The 21548-nt window shown below is 44.2% G+C and overlaps 1 long non-coding RNA gene across 1 annotated transcript; it reads right to left on the bottom strand.

Annotated features, from left to right (window-relative positions):
* Nucleotides 1–9142: 9142 nt before the first annotated feature.
* On the bottom strand, nt 9143–14142 carry LOC140895711 (uncharacterized). Its single transcript, XR_012154317.1, has 2 exons — nt 13716–14142; nt 9143–11719 (listed from the first exon to the last, which is right to left on the bottom strand). It is a non-coding gene; the product is annotated as an uncharacterized lncRNA (long non-coding RNA).
* Between the last annotated feature and the right edge of the window lie 7406 nt (nt 14143–21548).

Raw genomic sequence — 21548 nt, 5'->3', positions numbered from 1 at the left:
TTCCTGTGTTACAGAAAGGTGGGCAACAGAGCTGGTTGGGAAGTGATTTCTTTCTCCATGAAAAATGTTGACAAGTGTAGGGGAGAAAATCATTGGGTTGAAACTTTTCTACAAAATCGTTCAGGTTTTCACTGCAAAACTTTTTTCCCTGGGTTTTGGTTTTTAACAGATCAGTTTTCAGCAACATAAAGCCAAAAACTTGGGGCAGTCGAGCAACATTTTTTTATTTTAGTGGAAACTAGTCTGACTAACTGAAATGTTTCAGGTTTTGGTTGCTGGAGTTTGCGGTTCTTTGCTTTCCAAGAGAAACTCAACCAATTTCTTCAAAAATAGCCATTTCATGTGGAAATTTGCTTTTAGACAAAAGCCCCATTTTTTGTCCAATGAACATTTTTGACCAGGTATGTATGTGAGCTTCTCCATACTGCCTCACCAGTCTGTAATCTGCCTGCTTTTAGAGTATCATTTTGGTTTTGGGAGTGAACTACATCCACCCTGATTGTATTGGCCCTGTCAACACTGGTTCTCCACTTGTGAGGTAACTCCCGTCTCTTCATGTGTCAGCATAACAATGCCTGCATCTGTAATTTTCACTCCATGCATCTGAAGAAGTGGGTTTTCCACCCATGAAAGTTTATGCCCAAATAAATCTGTTAGTCATTAAGGTGCCACTGGACTCTTTGTTGTTTTTGTGGATACAGACTAACACAGCTGCCCCCTGATACTTGACATTTTGTTTAAGTTGCTGTTGCTGTCAATGGTTGGCTGGAGATATATATTTTTGCTTGTATGCCCTGACTGCTAAGATGTGCATCCAGGTAGTTTGTATAAATTAGGAGAGAAGTTCTTTATGACAGTGTGTGGCCAAGGATGGTTCCAAAAAAAAAAAAAAAAGCTTGCAGAAACTACTGGTGTTAATTTGCAGTGTAACCTGGTGTCTGAACCATAATAATTTAAACAGAGTCTTCACTGCAGCTCCAACTATAGTAATTGGAAAAATCCCATGGCTGCAAGAAAGAAACCCCTAAGAACCAAAATGGAATAGTTATGAAGACTGATTTTATATTTCAGTATTTCTCTCCAGAATCTTATGGAGCCGACACCAAAAACATGAGCAGGGTGAGACTCTTTTGCTTACAACACTGATGTAATCATAGTGAGAGATAGAAATGGGAGGGGTAAGGATGTTCTCATCTCTGATCTCCCCCTTACTCACTCTCATACACTCACACAAATACACATACATTTTCAGGCATTCTGATTGGAGGGTATATTTGTGGGGCTGTTCTGCCCCCGGACAAGATTCCACACCATAGTTTTACCATTTATTTTAGTTGGGCCAGGGTAGCATTTCAAATTCTAAACTAATTCAGGAAATAAGGACCTAATTTTGCAATGCATACTTAAGCAGGCCCTTTGAAATTAATGGAAACCCAGGAGTAGGGCTGGAGCTGGACATTTGCCTGTCCTAGGAACCCCTATCCCCAAAAGCTGTCCTAGGGAGGTGACTGGGCTGGAGCTGCATTGGTGTTTTGGCTCCTGGTCCCAGCTTATGATGTGGGGTGCCTTTAAAGGGGTAGAAAAAAACCTTTGGTGAGAGGGGTTGGGCCAGAAGTGCCCCTAAAAAAATCAGCCCATGTGACCTATGACATCTGCCTTGTGTGCGTGAAAGGCCTATTTATGTGAGTAAGAGTCTGCAACATTGGGCCCTAAACCTTTTAACCCTCCATCTTTCTGACTGAATGAAACCAAAACAAAAACCCTGCAAGTGTTTACCATCCAGGCTTAACATCTGATTCAGAGTCTCCATTTTGAGTAAAGGTATTTTGGGGAGGGGGGGTTAATATAAACTCAGCCAATGTGTAGCTGACTAATTGAAGGCATGTCTACTGTTAGGAATGTGTATAATTGCTGCAGCTGCAATTAGCCACCAGATGTCAGCAGTACTCATGAAATTGCTGTTTTTAGTTTATGGAAAGGGATGAATGTGCTGCAAAGTGTGCGTATATGAACAATATAGTTGTCATGCTCTGGGATCTGCATCATGAGCACTGGAGTCATACAAGATGTGGTATGACTTGTAACTATGGTAACTATTTCAGCATTGAATGCCTCTGTGAACAAAAGTCCATAAATAATCTAATAATCCATACCCAGTTTTTGCAGACAGATGATCTAATCCTTTGAGGTGCAGAGCACTTTCTGCAAGCTGATAAAATGCCTTCAACTCCCATTGAAGTCAGTGGGTGTTGCAAGCATTTTGCAAGATTAATCAGTTACTGTGGCAGAGAGAAAAATAGATTTTTAAAAAGCCATCTTGATGCCCTGGCTGATCCACAGCATTGATAATGGACTTGTGTGAACCTGCAAAGAGAAACATATCAACAATGAGTATTGTTAGCGATTGTGTAATTCATATTTGTTTCATTTTCACATGGGTGGCTCAGTTTCACTCTTACATTTTCTAATGGTGGATTTCCTCTCTCTGTGTTTACAATGACATTAACTTGATTCTATCTACATGGTTCAGTAGATCAGTGAAGCAGTAGTTTACAGAATTGTATAGAGTAATTGCATATCTAATGCTAGGGCAAGATGGAGGGCAATTCAGAGCATAAAGAATTAGAAGGCATTAATCCCCTTCTAATTTTTTGAAGTGCTGAACTGTGGCCAATATGCTGTTTGATCCAAGACGAACTATTAAAACAGAAATGTTAAAGCACAGATTAAAAACAATCAAAATATATTAAAACATCATAAGTTACCTCAAATTCAGTGTATATTTTTGCAATATTAGATGGCCTTGTACTTTGTCTAAAAATAAATGAACCATGTAACTACTCCTTTCACTGCAGAAATACTATTTGAGTTTTCAACTCCATGAATGTTTCTGATTCATGCAGGCTAAAGATTAATGACTGTGTTTGAATATTTTCACCTAATGGTAGGTTTTTATGTTCATAGGTACAAGCTTTACTTCCCTGTGCATGATGGCACATATTTTTTATGGAGCTGATGAATGTGTAAGATTTTGTTAACAGCTGAAAAGTTTGTGAAGTTTTATAAATTGGACTAAATTTACATAATAAAAAGAAACCCCTTAACATTGTTATCATCTGCTATTTAAATGGCAGTGTTTCTAGCCCATCATTTACTGGCCAGAGTATGAAGAGTGTTGGAGCAGGTTGTTTTTTAAAGCCCACGGTGGTCCAAAACTTTCAAAGAAATTATTGTCTACTTCAAGAGATCTCTCCCTGGAAGGAAAACAATCTACAGTTTTTAAGGCCCAGTAGCCAGCCCCTGCTCCTGATGGCAGATTAAGATATACACTGCAGAAAACACATTTTCAGAGATCAAATTTAAAAGGAGTTCTCAAATTTAGTAAAATGGAGTGCTGAAATCCATGGGTCTTCCCTCTGGTAAGCCATCATGGGTCTGCCTGTCTCAGTGCTGAATGCACCAGTTGGCATTCAGCTCTCTTTTCCTGAGAGCAGAAACAGTTAATTAACATCAGTAATGTGGATTTTTGGAGTATTTGGGCCTTGCTACCTAAGTGGAAAATCACAAGGACAGTACAGTCTCCTTCATTGTTAGTAAGTTCAACGAGTAAAAAAGGACGTGTACAAACAGAGGGGCATATGTTAGATATTAGTCTCTATTTAAAAAAAAAAAGTTAACAAGCAAATAAAACTTCTCTAAATCACCACATGATCTTATTGTTATCACGCTGGTATTTCCTCCCTCAGCTCTTCCCTTTGGTTTTTGTGAAAGTAGAATGAATTATATTGAAATTATAATTCATTAAAGAAATGCTGCTTGAAGAGTTTGTTGAAATATAGTTGTCAGGAAGAGAAACATTGAGGAGTGTGAAACAATGGGACCTCAAACTAATTAACTTCGAGCTCCTACTGAGCTAGGAGATTGGTAAACGTTAGTATGCAAATAAGATATGTATGTATATTTGTCAGTTTCTGCTTCCTTTTGTCTCCTATGTTAAATTGGCCTTGGCTTATCTGTATAAATAAGTTAGCTTGAGCTTTTGCAGAAGGCTCACATATATCTGGGTGCATTGGCAAAGCGCTTTGCTAATAAACAGACTGGTCTGACAAATTCAGTGAGTCTTGAATCTGACTTTGACATTTTCATCTCCTCCTGTGATCCAGGTCTTCATTTAGGTCCAGATTCTCCTGCCTTTACTCATTATAAATAGTATCCCATCAGTGTGAATAAAGGGGGCAGAATCTGACCCTTCGATTGTAAATTCTTCTAGGCAGAGACTCTGCACATGATTCTTATATCATGCTGGTGTAAATCAGAAGTAACTCCCCTGAAGTTAATAGAGCTATACTGATGTAAAACGAGCATAAGGGAGATCATCATGAGACTTTCCAAGTAGCTGACTTGGAAAAGCCAGCAGTGCAGTCTGAAGAATCAATATGGTAGATGATTAAAGTTTGCTGTACACACAGAATTAAAGAGCAGATTCTCCTCTCACTTATAACATTGAAGACAAGGGGAGAATCAAAGCCTAACTGATGGTTTACCTATTTGAAATCTTAGCTCTTGTGGTAGGATGATTTAAACTGCATTCCCTGTGGATGGACCATTCCCCATGGAAAATCCTTTTATGTGTTTTTAGGGAAGTGGAAGGAGTGGATTAAGACTAAATAGGTCCTACCACCACATGTATGGTATGGTATGTTTAGTCTTGAGAAAAGAGGACCTGATAATCCTCTTCAAATATGTTAAGTGCTGTTATAAGGGATGGTGATCAGGTGTTCTCCATATCCACGGAAGGTAGGACAAGAAGTAATCAGCCTACTCTGCAGCAAAGGTGATTTAGGTTAGATATTGGAAACTTGCTAACTATAAGGATAAATAAGTACCAGAATACGCTTCAAAGGGAGCTTGTTGAATCCCGGTTGTTGGAGGTTTTTAAGAACAGGTTACACCAACACCTTTCAGGGACAATCTAGGGTTACTTGATCTTACCTCAGCACAAAGGGCTGGACTTGATGACTTTTTGAGGTCCCTTCCAGCCCTACATTTCGCCCATCAAAGTCAATGAAAAGGATCCTATCAACTTCAATGTGCTTTGGATCCAGGCCCTTACTGGGTGCTGACAACATGTTCAGTGCTGTACAGGCCACCCATTAGACAGAGCCCGTCCAGAAAAAATTACAATCTAATTATTTTGGTCTTCTTTCACCACTACCCACAATACACCAGTTTACTTCTAAACACTCCAATGACACTGTCTCTGTGTTGTGCTAGACACTTTCATCTCACCACAGGTAACTGAGCACCAGTACATCCTCTTGGGACTGGGGAACAGTTCCTGTATCTGTCTCTCCCTGATTCAGTGCCTCTTACAAAAGTTCAGATGAAACTGGCTTCATGCTATCTTCAGCATAATTCTTTGGTTCATACATTTGGTTGTTGTTGGACTAGATAGTCCTTGCATTAAGTCCCTGCTGGAAACTCCTTCATCTGTATCTCCTCATGAAAGGTCCCAATCTCTTCACCAGTCTTTCACATCAGTGTGATAGCTTGAAAGGTGATACCCCTAGTTTGTGAATGAAGACTTTCTTCCCTGATCTTCTGGAGGTGGAAAGACTTATTGATGTCAATGGAATTTACGTGCCTAACTCCCTTAAGCACTTTTTAACACCCCACTGGGCTCCTATCTGCATCCTTAGATTCCTAAAATACCTTTGGAAATCTGGCCCTAAATTCCTCTGCCTTTTTCCAATTATATGTTAGCAACCGTATTTATAGAGTATTTATGCTCTAGCATGTCATAAAGTTATGATGCACAGCAGCAAAACCTGATAGTAGTATATGTAAACCATTTATATATAAGACCTATAACCATAATAAATCATTCTCAGTCCTTATTATGACATTACAGCAATTCTCCATTTTCCAGTCAAGTGATTAACACAGATGGAAGAGCCCAGCATTCTAAAAGCTAAAATTTCCATAGGATCACTTTCCATTTTAATTACAAAAATATTTTTTCGCTCTACAGCTCTGCCTGTGTGTTCCAGCAGAATACATTCTGCAAAAGACCAGAGTAAACTCACAACTAGTCTGTAGTATTTATGGGTCAAAAACCACCATGATAAGTTAGCCTTTGACGATGATGATAACGTATCAGCAAAGGCACGGTTGGATTTTTTGTTTTAAGTCTTTGGGAATTGCTGGGGGGAGTGAGACGTCACAGAGGCTTGGCCCAGCCTCCCCTTTGGTGTGATGGAGGGGCCGCTGGGTCAAATTTCAGTGAATGGCATTGCCACCTAGAGCACAAGGTCACAGAACCAGTCCCCCCTGCCAATGTGCATACATTAGACGTGCGCCATGTGTAATATGTGCGCAGTTGCGGGCACCATTGTATGCAGAAACATTTCAAGTGCAATTGAAAGTGTTTGGAAAGCAAAATTTCCATAAAGTTAATAATGTTGTCGAAGCACATGGGACATTTCAAGAAAATCAGGTGATGTGGCAGATGGTGATCAGAACACCTACATCCACCATAACAGAGATCAGCGTACAATGACGTATCCGGCGAGTCAAATTGCAAAGTACTGGCTCTCACAAAAGTCACAGTGATTTCAATGAGAGTTTTGCCTAGGGCCTGAGAAAGGATTTTAGAATGTGGTCTTTTATTTTTGCTAATATTGTAAAAGTTTATGCATCATAATAAATACTTACAAAGTTCTGTGAAGTGAGGAGGCACAGCCTTTCAACAGCTACAGTCCTGGGTTCAGTTCATGACATGGGTCAAAGATGAAGTAAAATATTTTAGCCTTACACTAGTATTTTTGTGAACACTATACACAGAACCGTCTGATGACTTGGTACTAGACTTCCATATCAGACTATCTATATCTAATGAATGGAAAAGCTAAGATCTTGCAGGTCGGGTCTGTTAGGTATGATGCCATCCTCCCTGTACAGGAATGACCCATATTAGAGAGTGGAGACACCATGTGATTCAACTCACAGAATTTTTTTACCATTTTTCCATTGGGGGAAGGAGCAGGTGTACAGATGCTCTTGGTCACCAGCTGATCCTGAGGTGTAAGGTTCCATTAGCCTAATGGGACAGCACCCCCAGCAACTCCTTCACAGACAGTATTCTCACTCATTAGAAGGTTGTTCTGCAAGATGAAGCTCAAGAATAATCCATTCCCTATGTAAAAATAGTCTACATAAAGGAGGAATCTTTGCCCTAAATTAGGAATTTGTTCACGTGAGTTAAATATGCTATGAGATCCAGGGTTCCATCATTTAACACCCAATATATTATAAATAACACCCACTATGTTTTTCATAGTGTTACACCTGCAGGCTATCAATTTTGTAAAATGTAAAACCCGATTCAGTTGTCTTTCCAAATAAAAAGTGAATTTTACAAAGTGTAAGGCCAAAGATGAAAGGTTTCTGAAAACTCTAGATCCAGCAGAAATAATCAGTTTCAGAAGATCATCCACTGGTAACAGTTAAAAACAGAACTGGTATAAATCTCAGAATTAATTATTTTCATTTCTTTAAAAAACATAATAAAATATGTATTACCATTTCACACATTGCTTTTTATCCAACTGTGAATTTTGTTTAAATTGAAAAAAATATTTAAGATGCACAAAAATCAGCCCTTTAATTTAATTTATGAAAACAGTATTACATTTAGTTCTTCAGTATCTAGTGCTCTACTTAATATGCCCGTGTATGCAATCATATAACGTTCCTCCAGGGAATAAACCACTAGATTATCAGCACTTTTTAAAATTAGAAACTCAGTCTCTCTGCAGTACAATTACAGTAGTTAGATTACCAATAGCAGTACTTTCTGCAGCTTACCGGAGAGAACAGTTATCTAAGATGCTTGACTAACAAAGATGATGGATCAGAAAAATACCCAAAAACTGTTCATGGTGAACGAGCTTTTTTCTTTTTACACAAAATATTGGGTTTAAAAGTAAATAATAAAGCATGTAAAAATGAGCAAAAATTATGTTAAAATAATTAAGAAGTAAATCTTAGCAAAATAGACACTTAGAGTAGGATATAATTGTTTAAAGTTTCCTCATAACCAAGCTCACATTTGTCTTCGTTCACAGTACTGATCAGCTCTAGGTTGAGGAGTCGAGGATCAGCTAGTAATAGGGCTGAACGTATTAAGGGTGTGACCCTGTCATCAGCTCTACTACCACAATCCTCTGTGCTGTGTGGAGCACATCAGCCTCAAAGAGGCTGTAGTAGGGTTGACTCTGGCAGCACTTGAATGGGATGCTGCAGGAGGCAGCGTTGGAGACTTAGTAGATGTCCTCTCCAATACGTTGCTGAGGAAGAAGGTGGAAAACTGTGCTGCTGTAGGTGCTTTCTTACCAATGAGATATAAAGTGACCTAAACTGGAGGTCCTGAACACTTAAGGCCATTACTTGTGGGTAGGTTTCCCAACCCTCCCAGTTTTGCCGGAAGTCTCCCAGAATCTGGCTCTGTCTCCCAGAGGCTACTGAAGCCAATCCGGGAGATTTCAGGCTGCTAAAAATCTGGTGGTGCAGCGGGGTTAAGGCAGGCTCCCTGCCTGCCCTGGCCCTGTGCCGCTCCCAGAAGCAGGCAGCATGTCCCTGCAGCCCCTGGGGGGCGGGAGGGCAGGGGTCTTCATGCGCTGCCCGCACCCCGAGCGCCAACTCTGCAGCTCTCATTAGCTGGGAAATACGGCCGAAGGGAGTTGTGGGGACAGGGCCTGCAGGCAGGGGCAGCGCGCAGAGCCCCCTAGCCCTCTCCACCCCCCAGGGGCCACAGAGACATGCTGGCCGCGTCCAGGAGTGGTGCACGGAGGGGGCAGTGTGTGTAGCCCCCTGGCTCCGCTTACCTTGGGCAGCTCCCAGTTGGCGGGGCTAAGGCAGGCTTTGCCCCCGCAGCTCCCATGGGCCACAGTTCCTTTTAAATTTGGGGTAAGTTGGACAATAAGGGCCTGTTCACTGGCTTTGGCTAAGACTCCTTTGGACCATTCCAGTGGTGCAATGGGACTTAAAGCTATCTTAGAGAGACAACTGAGGATTCCCCAGAAGAAGGGGAATTCCTTGGTTGTCCAAAGTGTGGCGGTTCAATGACAAGACAGCTCAGAGCTTTTAGCAAGCAAGCGGCTGGTCTGCTAACAGGCTTCCCTTTATTCTTTCTCTCCCCCCGCGCATTACATTCTCCAACAGATAAAAGGAATACACTGGCTTTGTTTAACATTCTTATTTACCAGTTTCTATCTACCGCATTCCTTGCTCTCGGGCCTTGAGCCCAGTCCTGGGAGGCTTCCCACGGTTCATGTCATCTGGGCGAGATTCCAAGGTTGATGCCCTTGAAAGGAGCTGTGTGTGCACAGGTCCAGCACAACACTCCGGGTGTGCCCTGAATGTTGCCAAGCGCATAAACCTTGTATGAATCCTACATCCCCTCCTTTTCTGTTTATTTGTGCTCGGCCATCTCATGGTAGCCATCGATTTGCTTTTGCAAGCCAATTAACTCCCAGATAGACAAGGTCATAACTCGTGGAGCCTGCCAGGGCGGTTCTCGACAAAGCCTTAACAAAAAGGAAATACATTGCACACAGCAACAGCAAAAAATAAGCTCAAGAAAGTAAAGTGTAATTGGCCGGGCCCCAATTAGCCATGCTAGAGTACTGGGAAGAGAGGTTAGTGTAAGCAGCGAGCATCATCTTATTTCCAGTTTCCTCAGGGTGATGACATACTGGAATAAGGCACGTACCTAACAATTCTTCAGCTGCTACAAAATCAAATAAACAAAAGTGGGTAACATTTGCTATTGAAGCCAATCTTTCCCATAGGTTATATGTCATTCGGGCTCGTAACGGAGAAAGCGCTCCCGAGCCAACCCCTACAGGAAATAGCAGGCACAAAAGGCATACAATCAATACAGAATTAGCAGTAATTTGGGCAAGAATTGCCACAAACAAAGTCTCAGAAGTCTCTGGCTGTTGGTTTGCTGCCAGTCTTCGTTGAGCCGCGGCAACCAATGCTTTTACTGCTCCCCATGTCACGGGCTGGCTTGGGATGCTACGCCTCCTCCGTTTCCGTCCCGCCATTGTCGACCTGGGAGGCATTGCGTTCTCCTCCAAGGTCAGCTGAAACTCCGGTATGGGGTTTGACAGCCCCTGGTGCCACGCCATGCTGTTTCAGTGCCAGTCGCACACACCGGGCCGGAACCCACAACGGTCCTGCAGGGAGAGACACAGCAGCATATCCCCGACCCCAAGTGATTAGAGGTACTGGGCCCAACCATTGTGGATCGGGCAGCTGACGGTAATAGACACGCGGTCTTTCCAGTACCTCGGATTTGTGAAAATGCCAATCCGTGGGGGTCTGCTGATCTGCGTTCAGCGTTAAATTATTTAAAGTGAACAAAAGGATATGCAATTGTTGCTGAATGTCTCCTAAGGTTCGGAGACGCAGCTCCCCTTGCTTTAATTGTTTGTCGAGCAAGGTTTTTAGCGTGCGATTTGCACGTTCAACAATGGACCGTGGAATTATAAGGGATCCTGTGTGTGAGACAGACGTCCCATTGTGCACAAAAGATGGAGAGGGCTGTGGAGCAATAGGCTGGGGCATTATCTGTTTTTATCTGGCTCGGGCGACCCATAACAGGAAAACAGGCTAGCAAATGGTGAATAACTTTGGGATTGGCTTCCCCACGCTGTGGGGTCGCCCAGAGGAATCCCGAATAAGTATCAACTGAAACATGTAAAAACGAATAGGGACGGAATTGTGGCACGTGAGTGACATCCATTTGCCACAGCTGATTCGCTGCGGTACCTCTGGGGTTAATGGCATAAGAAAAGGTAGGGGCAGCAGCGGCACAGTGGGGGCAGGAACGAACAATAAAACGTGCATGATCAGCAGGAATGTGAAACTGCCGGGCCAAAACAGAGGCAGACTGATTGAAAAAAGGAATGGCTTTCAATGGGGTCAGAAAAAAAGGGAATTTACCTGACCACGTAATGCGCGATCGGCACGCGCATTGCCTTCAGTGAGTAGCCCAGGCAGAGGGGTATGACTGCAAATATGAGCAACAAAGTAATGGAAATTACGAGTGGTGATGAGATAAGGACAAAAACAGGCGAAGAAGGTCCACATCGACCTGAGGGGTAATAAGGGCAAGGGGTAAATGATCAATTACCTGATAAACATAATGCGTGTCCACAATCAAATTAAAGGGACAATCACCAAAAAGTTAAAAGGCCAAAATAACAGCAGCTAATTCCAAGGACTAGTAAAGCTCTCCAAGCGCTGTGCATGCAAATATTATTGTACAAGTGAATGAAGCGCTTTCAGCTTTTCTAGGGGGAGGGGCCACTGGTCAATCCATACGGGCTCTAAGGATTGCCATACTAATGGTAATGCGGATGGCAAGGTGGGTGAGGGAGGATTTCGGGCCATTATATATTAATATTGAGGGTGGTGTCCAGCTTTGTAAGTAAGTCACGGCCCCAAATATTGAGGTGGACAGGGAGTACAAAAGGGCGGATTGTAGCAAGGGCACGGCCTCCTGGTTTAGAGACCGTGACCCAAGACAAACTTTGGCGCCCGGGTTTGCTACCCCCAATCCCCCACAACTCTTTAGAAGGAACTGTTGGCCAACTGACCGGCCACTCCGGATCACGAATCACCGTAACGTCAGCTCCAGTGTCCACCAGCCCTGTAAAAGGAACATTATTTAAGAGAAGTGTTAACAGGTTTCGAGGGGCGGACTGACATTGTTAGAGCAACAAGTGGAGAGGACGTGTTGTGAGATGGCGACTGAGCCAGAGTTGATCCAAAGCCGCCTCCGCCCCGGGCTCGATCCTCTTCAGCTGGCACCTGATAGGGGACTAAAATCAATTGCGCAATTGACCGTCCACGCGTGAGCGACTGCGGAAGATGGGTCCACACCTGAACCTTAATAACGCCGTTGTAATCGGCGTCAATGACCCCTGGGATGACAAAAAAGCCCTGTTTCCCAGCGTGTGAGCAAGGGAGAACCAGACCCACAAATTCGGCAGGGAGAGGTCCTGTCACCTGGGTAGGTATGGCACAAACCTCCCCCGGCAACTGAAAATCAGCGTCCTCCTGCATAATCAAATCAAGCCCTGCACTTCCGGCAGTCGCCGCCTTCATGGAGTCTATGGGTTTTAAAGCAGAGGAACAGTTGTCTGAGTGGGAAACACCCCCGTTTCGCCCTGGGTTCGGGGGGAACCCGTCATGCGGTTTCCCGACCTGCTACGACACTGATTAGCCCAGTGATAGCCCTTCCGACACTTGGGGCACTTCTTTGAGGGGCGGGCGGGAGCCGTCGATGAGCGGCACTCCCGCTGAAAGTGACCCTCCTTACCACAGCGGTAACAACGCTTCCCCTCCTTCCCGCTTTTCCGCAGGGCGGCAGCCAGAACTCCAGCCTTATGGGCTTGGGTGCCGATGTTTTGGCACGCCCGCAGCATGTCTGACAGCTCTAGAATCCCAGAGGCTTGTGCCGCCTGGAGAGCACGGCGGCAATCCTCGTTCGCATTCTCAACTGCCATTTTTAACAGGATCTCCTGAGCTGCTGCAGGGCTATCCACCTGCCGGAGAATAGCCTCCTGCAATCTGTTGGTAAAATCCATAAAGGACTCTGATGCACCCTGACGGATACTGGCAAAGCTTTTGGTAGGCTTGCCTGAATCCGGGACCTTCCGGAAAGCATGCTGGGCGCAGGTGGAAATAATGGGGAAGACGGCCTGAGGGAGTTGAGACTGCATCTGAACAGTAGCAAACTGGCCCTCCCCTGCCAACTGCTCATAAATGATACCTTGCTCTCTATATACCTGGGCTTGGCATTCTGCCATCTGCCGAAATTCACTAAGCCAAATAACATACTGACTAGGTGTCAGCATCATGCGCAACAGCGCCTTCCAATCTTAAGGGATCAGGGTGTACCCAGTACCTAGCCCTTCAATGAGACCACGCACATACGTGCTAGTGAGGCCGAACTCGCGGATCGCTTTCTTTATGTCTCTGATCACCGAGTAGGGCAAACTGACCCAGTTTGTAACCTGGTTGCCCTGGCCATCATCCTGCCAGGTCACCGGACAAACTGAGACCAGCTCAGCCAGCTCCTCTGCTGTAAGATCTGAGCGAGTCTTCGCTGCGTGAACCATTTGTTGCACCAGCGAAAGCCCCTGAGCAGACGCGGATGACCCTCCGGGGGGCCCCGGAGCATGGGGCTCCACAGGGGGAGGGTGATCACACACCGGCTCCAGTGGGGAAGGGCAGGGAGGCGCTGGTAATAGAGGCCCTGAGGGCGAAGCAGGGGGAGGGATGGTTGCAGGAGCGGACGGGGGTGGCGAGATCGGCAGCCCCTCTATTGGAGTGGGGGGGGGCTGTCCGAAGCGACACGCTGTATCGCATCGCGGCAGAGGTGCCAGGCGTGTAAAGCCTGCACGGGCGCCTGAGGCTCTTTGTGCAATGTCTGGCCCAACCGCTCCCAGTCCGCTAGCTTAAGGGTTCCGGCTTCAGGGTACCACGGGCATTGGGCACTCACCTCCTCTAGCAGGAGAGTGAGTTCTCGAGTGGGACAGTCATGCTGAGCCTTACGCAGCAAATACTGTAGCTCACTGCGGTGGTGCACTTGCAAAGCAGAGAGGGAGCTTCCCATACTTACCACAATGAAAAATACTCACCGGGATCCGCAAAGCGGATGAGTGATGCATCTGAAACCCTTGCCGGGCGAGGTGAGTGCTGAGGGCCCCACGTTTGGGCGCCAGTTGTGGCGGTTCAATGACAAGACAGCACAGAGCTTTTAGCAAGCAAGCGGCTGGTCTGCTAACAGGCTTCCCTTTATTCTTTCTCTCCCCCCGCGCATTACATTCTCCAACAGATAAAAGGAATACACTGGCTTTGTTTAACATTCTTATTTACCAGTTTCTATCTACCGCATTCCTTGCTCTCGGGCCTTGAGCCCAGTCCTGGGAGGCTTCCCACGGTTCATGTCATCTGGGCGAGATTCCAAGGTTGATGCCCTTGAAAGGAGCTGTGTGTGCACAGGTCCAGCACAACACTCCGGGTGTGCCCTGAATGTTGCCAAGCGCATAAACCTTGTATGAATCCTACATCAAAGCATGTGTAGTTAGTTCTATGTGACCCATTTCTCCCCGCTTTCACCACATCCATGTACAAGACATTCCGGCATGGGAAGAGGGCTATTACAGAGGTTGAAGGGATTGGGTTGGAGCATTCTGTACTCTGGTGATCCTGTGCTAGCAGAATGGTCTCTAGGAAGTTCGATCCAGCTACTGTAGGTTAGAATGGTTCTGTGGCATCTCTAACTATTGCCAGCCAACCATGAGACTAGGACAGGTGGAAAGGTGACTTCAAATCACGTCTGCTTCCCCCACGCAGGCTTTGCCAAGTGTTAGCTTGGTGCAGCTGAGGATCCAGCCCTGGATGTCTAAGAATAAATGGACAGTAATTTTGTATATGCAGGTCCCAAATTGAAACAACAAGCAAACCAGCACACACAACCATAACCGTGTGGATTTTGTGGTTGTGAAAGGTGCTAGCTTGATCGTTATGAAACTTGAAATCCTCCATAGAACCACAAAACAGGTACAGCATAGTTAGCTGCAGTTAGATTGTAAGCTCTTCAAGGTCTGGATCCTGTCTTTGTACACATATCTACATTTATGGAGCTATGTTAATAATAATATAATAGTAAATGCTTGCCTATGCTGACTTACCATGGAGGGACCAGCTCTGTTGGTGAGAGGATAGAACACTCTTCATGCTCATCCTTAGCTTCTCTGCCAATACTGCCAACATAGTGGCCATTGTTGGTGGTGCTTTTGTGCAGTGGTCACTTGTCCTCTAGAAACTTAACAGAGACTAACAAGAGGCCACCAAGCAGCTTTCAGATGGTAATAACTTTCAGTCACCACCAACTTGGCCTAGATACACTAAGGCTACCAGCATGGGCAGAAGTGGCTGGAATGTTTTTGTAAAATCCCTAGTGTAGTCATGACTTTAAAGGGTCCTACCCTTACAATAGCAGGGGCTTAACAAAATAGAGAGTGTGTATTTGAATACTATGATCTGCCTTTTTGGAAAAGGATAAAAATAATATGGCATGCTGCCATTTTGGGGGGTGTTTCTTTATGCTTGCAGTTTTGTATTTGGGACTGCATGTACCTGGCCTCTGTCATTCCCTAGAGGAGGCCCAATGTTTCTACTACATCTGACCCTAGGAATCAGCAGTGTGGGACAAAAGGAACAGCAAAAGTGAGTCCTCCAAGCCTGCCTAGAGAGGCCTTTCTGGAGTAGCCATCCAGGAAACTAAACAGACCTGGTACTCCAAGGGCTAGAAGGGCTAGCAACACCCAATCAGAGCCCAGAAGGCCCTGATAAAGGGAGTTGCAGGGTCTTAGCAGGGCAGTCCCTGACTGGGACCAGAAGAGTCTGGATGGGTCTCCCTCTTTAGCCAAAGGAGTGTGGGGCTTAGCCATAGTTTATCTCTGGCCGCACTTGCATAACTAAATTAGTAGGAAGAGAGGTACCTGAGACTGTTGACCCAGGGATAAGGATGAAGATAAAGGAGCCCAGGAAAGTGGCAGCAAGAAACTGAATTGAACAGTACATGGCTGCTGTTTATAGGGTCCATGGGATGGACCACGGAGTAAGAGGTGGGCTCAGGCTCTTCTCAGGCCACAGGTAAAGTAGTATAAACCCAAAGAAGGACACAGGGCTTGTCTGGAAGTCCAAGTGAAGGACTGAATTTAAAGAACACAGAGCCAGGGATGAAGATCTTAGTGAGGGCAGGTAAACTGTTTATTTGTTAGACTCTTTGCTACTCCGGAAGGGGTTGATTTTGACTGTGTGGCAGCTGAGCCACTGAAGACCAAGCAAGATCAACAACTTATAGAAGTTCCAAAAGCAGGAAAAGGACTGCAGCAGCATACCCAGCTGCAAGGAGGCACTCATCAGGTGAGCATCCCCTTCACAGTATTTATAACAGACATTTAGTTTTGAAAAGTACTTTTAGCTGAACCATGTCATTGATGTAACACATTTGTAGACTGTGACAAAGTGGGAATTTTCTTAATGCTTTGTTTGAATACTGTGTGTGCCTCGGTTTCCCCTGTGTATTGCACAAGTATCTAGCTGGTGGGTGTGACGAGTTCCCCCCAGGGTGCCACCTGGAACTGGGGTACCACTGAGCCCCCTCGCCCACCAGCCTGGGCTCCCTCTCACACTGTACTGTTGTGACAAGCTGCAAAGCCCTCCAGCCTGCACTTTCACCAGCATACATACAGATAGGGACACACCCAGCTGCAGTTACATGCAGGCTTTCTGACCAGCCCCTGTATAGGAAGGCTACAGCTAAGGCAACTCACACCTCCTCAGGCATGCACCCCTCTGGAGTGTAAACCCAAAATTATACTGTCTTGCAGTGCACAGGGAACTGTACAGCGTAAGCTCATAAAATTCGCCCCCTTCCTCAATGTGGAGAGGAATATGCAACAGCCTTTGCTCCTGAGTCATGATTCCCACACACTTCACTCCAACTCACTGGTTTAGATAAAGCAAAAACAAGTTTATTATCTACAAAAGATAGATTTTGAGTGACTATAAGTGACAGCAAACAGATCAAAGCAGATTACCTAATAAAAAATGCAAACTAAGCTTAATATACTAAATAGATTGGATATGAATAGCACCCTAAGAGATGATACAAGCAGGCTGCAGATTCTTAAGGGGCAAGCTGCACTTGCTTTACAGCTTGGAATCCCCAGGTGTTTCATTCACAGGCTAATAATCTCTTTAGCCTGGGTCCAGCACTTCCCCCAGTTCAGTCTTTGTTCCTCGGGTGTTTCCAGGAGCCTCCCTGTGTGGGTAGAGAAGAGCCCCAGATGAAGTCACTCCCTGCCTCATGTAGCTTTTGCATATGGCAGGGACCCTTTGTTCCCAGCACTTGGTTCCCAGACCAGACTGTGGAAAAATACTGACATCCCAAGATGGAGTCTAGAGACATGTGGTCGCATCACATGTCCTTGTGGAGTCATAGCAGCCACTACTTGGAGGCTGTCTGGAGTGATGTCAGGAAGGCTCACCAGGTGGGAGATAAGCTCCTCCTAAGGCCTATTGTTTTCTTCCTAATGGCCCATTGCCCTGAATAGGCCCTTCCCCACCCACTATCTAGAATGAAAGCATCTTGTCTAGTGGGTGTTACCCAGCTGTAACTACATTTGAAATACAGTTACATAGTCAACATTCATAACTTCAGACACAAAAATGATACATGTATACAAATAGGATAATCATATTCAGCAAATCATAACTTTTCCAATGACACCTCACATGACTCATCTTGCATAAAATATAATTATGCCATACTCATATCATATCATAATAATATCACTGTGAAGAATATGTGGTGCAGTGGGACAAGGGTGTGTGATCATTACAGAGACCCTAGAGGGAAGGTCTGACTGCCTCTAGCTGCCTGTGCACAGACAATAACTTGTCACTCTGTATCCTGGCAACGGCCGGGGCTCCTCTGCAAAAGCCAGCCAGCTGAGAGTTGGAGAAAAGAAAGAGGTGGAGACCAGGTCACCTCTTTGTCTGGGAAAGAGACAAAGGACAGAGGAAGGGCAACTGGGCATGACTGAGGGTGGGCTGCTGAAGGCTAGTCAGTCTCCTGGTTTGGGACTCAAGGGAGAGGCCCCAGGGCTCTGGGCTCTGGATCCCCCTTCAAGATGGACTTTGCTGAATGTTCCTACTTTCTGTGCTAACAAGAACTGGTCTAGCTATGTTCCAGATGACTAATACATCCTTCTGTTTTACAACACTGGCTCACTGCTGACTGTGAAATTGGGGGTTTATGGTCCCTATGTGGGGCACGTAAGGCTTCTCCGGGTGTCCTATTCATGTAGACTCACTGCGAGGAGCTCATGGCATGAAAAAAGGGTGCTGAATGCTCAAAGGTCAGACCCTGGAGGCACTGAAGCCAAGGAGGCTTGCTGTAATGAGAGTGTGCCCTGAGGGGAGACACACTACAAGAGAGTCCTGTCTGAACTTCATTCAGAGCACTTCCAGAGCACCGAGCCTGTGCACCTGTGACATAGACACACACTGGTATCTGACCATCCAGCTATAATAAGGACAGCAGTCTAAATGCCAGGAAGTTTTTCTTATTATATTTCAAATCAGTTCTTGGCTACATAATACAATTAGATCATAATTACCATTTCCTATATGGAAGAGTGAAACTGGTGTTTTTCCTCTTGCTACATTAAAATGTCATCATATTATGTGAAAGTACTCTGTCAAAACACTAGGAGAATTGGTTTGAAAACCTGTTATTTCTGCAAAACTGATTAAGATACAATGGTTTTTGTTCTTGCTGCTGATATCCTGCCCCTCCCCTGATGTTATGACTTTCCTACAAACAGGAAAACAGATAAAAATGATAAAGCATATGTCTTATTTGCTTTATTTATATATATTTAAAAGGAAGCTTCACCTTACCATTGATCACGCACAGCTTCTGTAGCATTAAAGGTGTTAAGATTTAGCCATTGTAAGCATTTTTTAAATGTTTATTAAGAAAACATGAGAAGCAGCAAATGCCCCTTTCCAAGATTCCTGAAAATAAGAAACTATCTAACATTTAAATTAGGTCTTTAGTTACAAGCAGAATAGAATCTATTGGCAGAAAAAATATCTGGATGGTAAGAAGAACTTTCCAAAGACTTGATATAATTATTAATATACACAAAATACTGATTTGCAGTTTATCATGGATATAACTGTAACTGTGAGCAACTGGTACTGACTGAAGAATTACTTTATGAAGGTGCCTAGACAAAGTGGGAAACTGGAGAGACTGTGGAGGAGAACTGAGACACACACAGAATAACCAAAGAGGAGACTGGAGACTCAAATAAAAGTCAATGAGGAGAGGCCCAGATTAGCTGATGAATAAAATAAATGAGAAGAGTGGAGGTAGGCAGCTAGATAACTCCCACAATATCATTGCAGAAAAAAAAGAGGAGATGACCACAGCATCTAATAACTTATCTGTACTGGAATGTTACATTGAATTAACTTTAGTTTCTTCACATTAAAGTTCCTTGTGTTCACACACAGTTTTTAAAAAATAGAATTATTTGGCATTGAGTCATGGTAATTAATCCTCGGAAGAGAAGTAATTCTACTTTGCAGTGAGTTTGTATGGATGCATTCCTAACTATTCTAATTCTAGTAGTCCTCCCACTGCTACTCCTTACTGCATTGCTTCACACCTGAATTGTCACCAGCTGAACTACCTGAAGGCAAGGAACAAGAACCGGACATCCAGTAATGCTCTCACTACCTGTCCATACGATGAGTATCTGGACTGCATTTTTGCAAATGATACCACCACACTGAGGACATTTTTCTACAAAGCATCCCAGGCACTATGACAAGTACATTAGAACCCATGTATGAGATCTGACCAGGAGGAGATTTTTCTGGGTAGCCATGAACTGTAGATTTGAGCTTTCCCAAAAACCCCCTACATACAGCCGTATTGGAAATGATGTGAAGGAAAGGTCTACCAACAGCCAGCCTGAAAATGCCACAGTAGGGAACTCTACTAGTAAGTCTTGCACTGTGCACTGTGTTATAATACAGCTGTAAATCTCCTTATTTAAACAACTTTTTTCTGGGTACTAGCTCTCTTCTGACACCTGCTCAGTTTTTAACACTCCCCACCCAGTGTATTAAAAATGGTGTCTATGCTGGAGCCTTAGCATGGTTTTATTTTTCTAAAGTATCAAATCCCACAACCATCAGCCAGCCACATATGCAGCCCCAGTCCACTGTGGCTGCCCCTCACCCACTTCCCACTCAACACGTTGGCACAATGTGGGTTAAAATCAATCACATTCTATAGCAGGCATATTTATTGTTGCAGCAGAGACCGAAACAGAAAAAGCAGTAGAAAAAATGTACTTTAGGTTATAGCTGTAGCAATGCACTAAGATTTTAGATACTATTAAATTTTGTGGTAAATTGCCAAAATCAGGAGACAGAGGCATTCCAGAATTCATAGAGATTGCAAATCATTTTTAGTTATTTCCTCAGCATTGTTAATTCTTTTTCTTCAAACCAATTACTGTAAACTTTTTTTGATTTCTGTAGCGCACTTTGTGCTAATCTAGAGGTGTTATAAAAGAGAAACGAAGGCAAAGACAGTGCTCTATTTTGGCACCCACATTGCCTGGCAATGCAGCTTTCTTGGGGCCACTCATAGAGCTAGTGATTTCTTTCCACACCTGCAAAAGCTGCAAGAGGATACCATCCTGGTAAATAGCAATATTGTATATCTTCAGGTTTTGCCCATTAACTTTGGTCTCCCTGGAAATGGAGGAGAACAGACTAGAAAGATTTCCAGTGCACCGTGTACTGAGAAGTCTCTTGACAAGCAGCCTGTGTGGCACTGTCATCACTACTGGAATTGGAGCCTCCTAAATGCAAGGACTTCCCAAAGATCACAGACTCCTCAAAGAAGTTGTCATAAACATACAGCTAAGGGTAGCATAAAATCCCTCCTTTACCTGTAAAGGGTTAATCAGTTTCATGAACCTAGTTGGCACCTGATCAGAAGGATCAATGAGGAAAGAAAATACTTTCAAATCGGGGGAGGGGAGGGGGGAGTTTTTGTGTGGGCTTTTGTTGTTCCCTCCAGAGACAAAGAGAGAGACCAAGCAAGTAATCCAGCTCCTACTGAATGATACATCTAAAATTACAGAAATAGGAAGTAATAGCAAGGAAATGCGTTAGATTATCTTTTGTTTTAGCTTGTGAATTTTCCCTATGCTAAGAGGAAGGTTTATTCCTGTTTATTTGTAACTTTAAAGTTTTGCCTAGAGGGGAAATCCTCTGTGTTTTAAATCTTATTACCATGTAAAATTATCTTCCATCCATTTTACAGAGGTGTTTCTTTTACTGTTTTTTTTTCTTTATAATAAAAGTTCTGCTTTTAAGAATCTGATTGGGGTTTTTAGTGTCCTAAAAACCCAAGGATCTGGTCTGTGCTCACCTTGTTTACTCTCAAGCCTCCCCAGGAAAGGGGAAACAGGAACTCCAAGTGGTCCTTTTCCTAAATCTTTGTCTAACTCACTTGGTGGAGGCAGCGATACCATTCCAAGGACAAGGAAGAATTCGTGCCTTGGAGAAGTTTTTAACCTAAGCTGATAGAAATAAGCTTACAGGGTCTTTCATGCGGGTCCCCATATCTGTACCCTAGAGTTCAGAGTGGGGAGGGAACCCTGACAGAAGTCATCTTTGGTACCGTTTTCTTTAGGATGGTAACCGTGGCAACAATAATTCTATTAATAGATTTTGGGAACTGGTTCATCTCCCTCAACCTCCAGGATGCATACTTTCATGTAACTATGCACCCTTCCCACAGACGTTTCCTATGATTCTTCATTGGCAAGAACCACTCTCAGTACCATGGAAATGAACAGGAA

Source organism: Lepidochelys kempii, chromosome 11 (genome assembly GCF_965140265.1).
Source record: "Lepidochelys kempii isolate rLepKem1 chromosome 11, rLepKem1.hap2, whole genome shotgun sequence".
In the NCBI taxonomy this organism is placed as follows: Eukaryota; Metazoa; Chordata; order Testudines; family Cheloniidae; genus Lepidochelys; species Lepidochelys kempii.
This window is presented reverse-complemented; position numbering and strand designations above follow the sequence as displayed.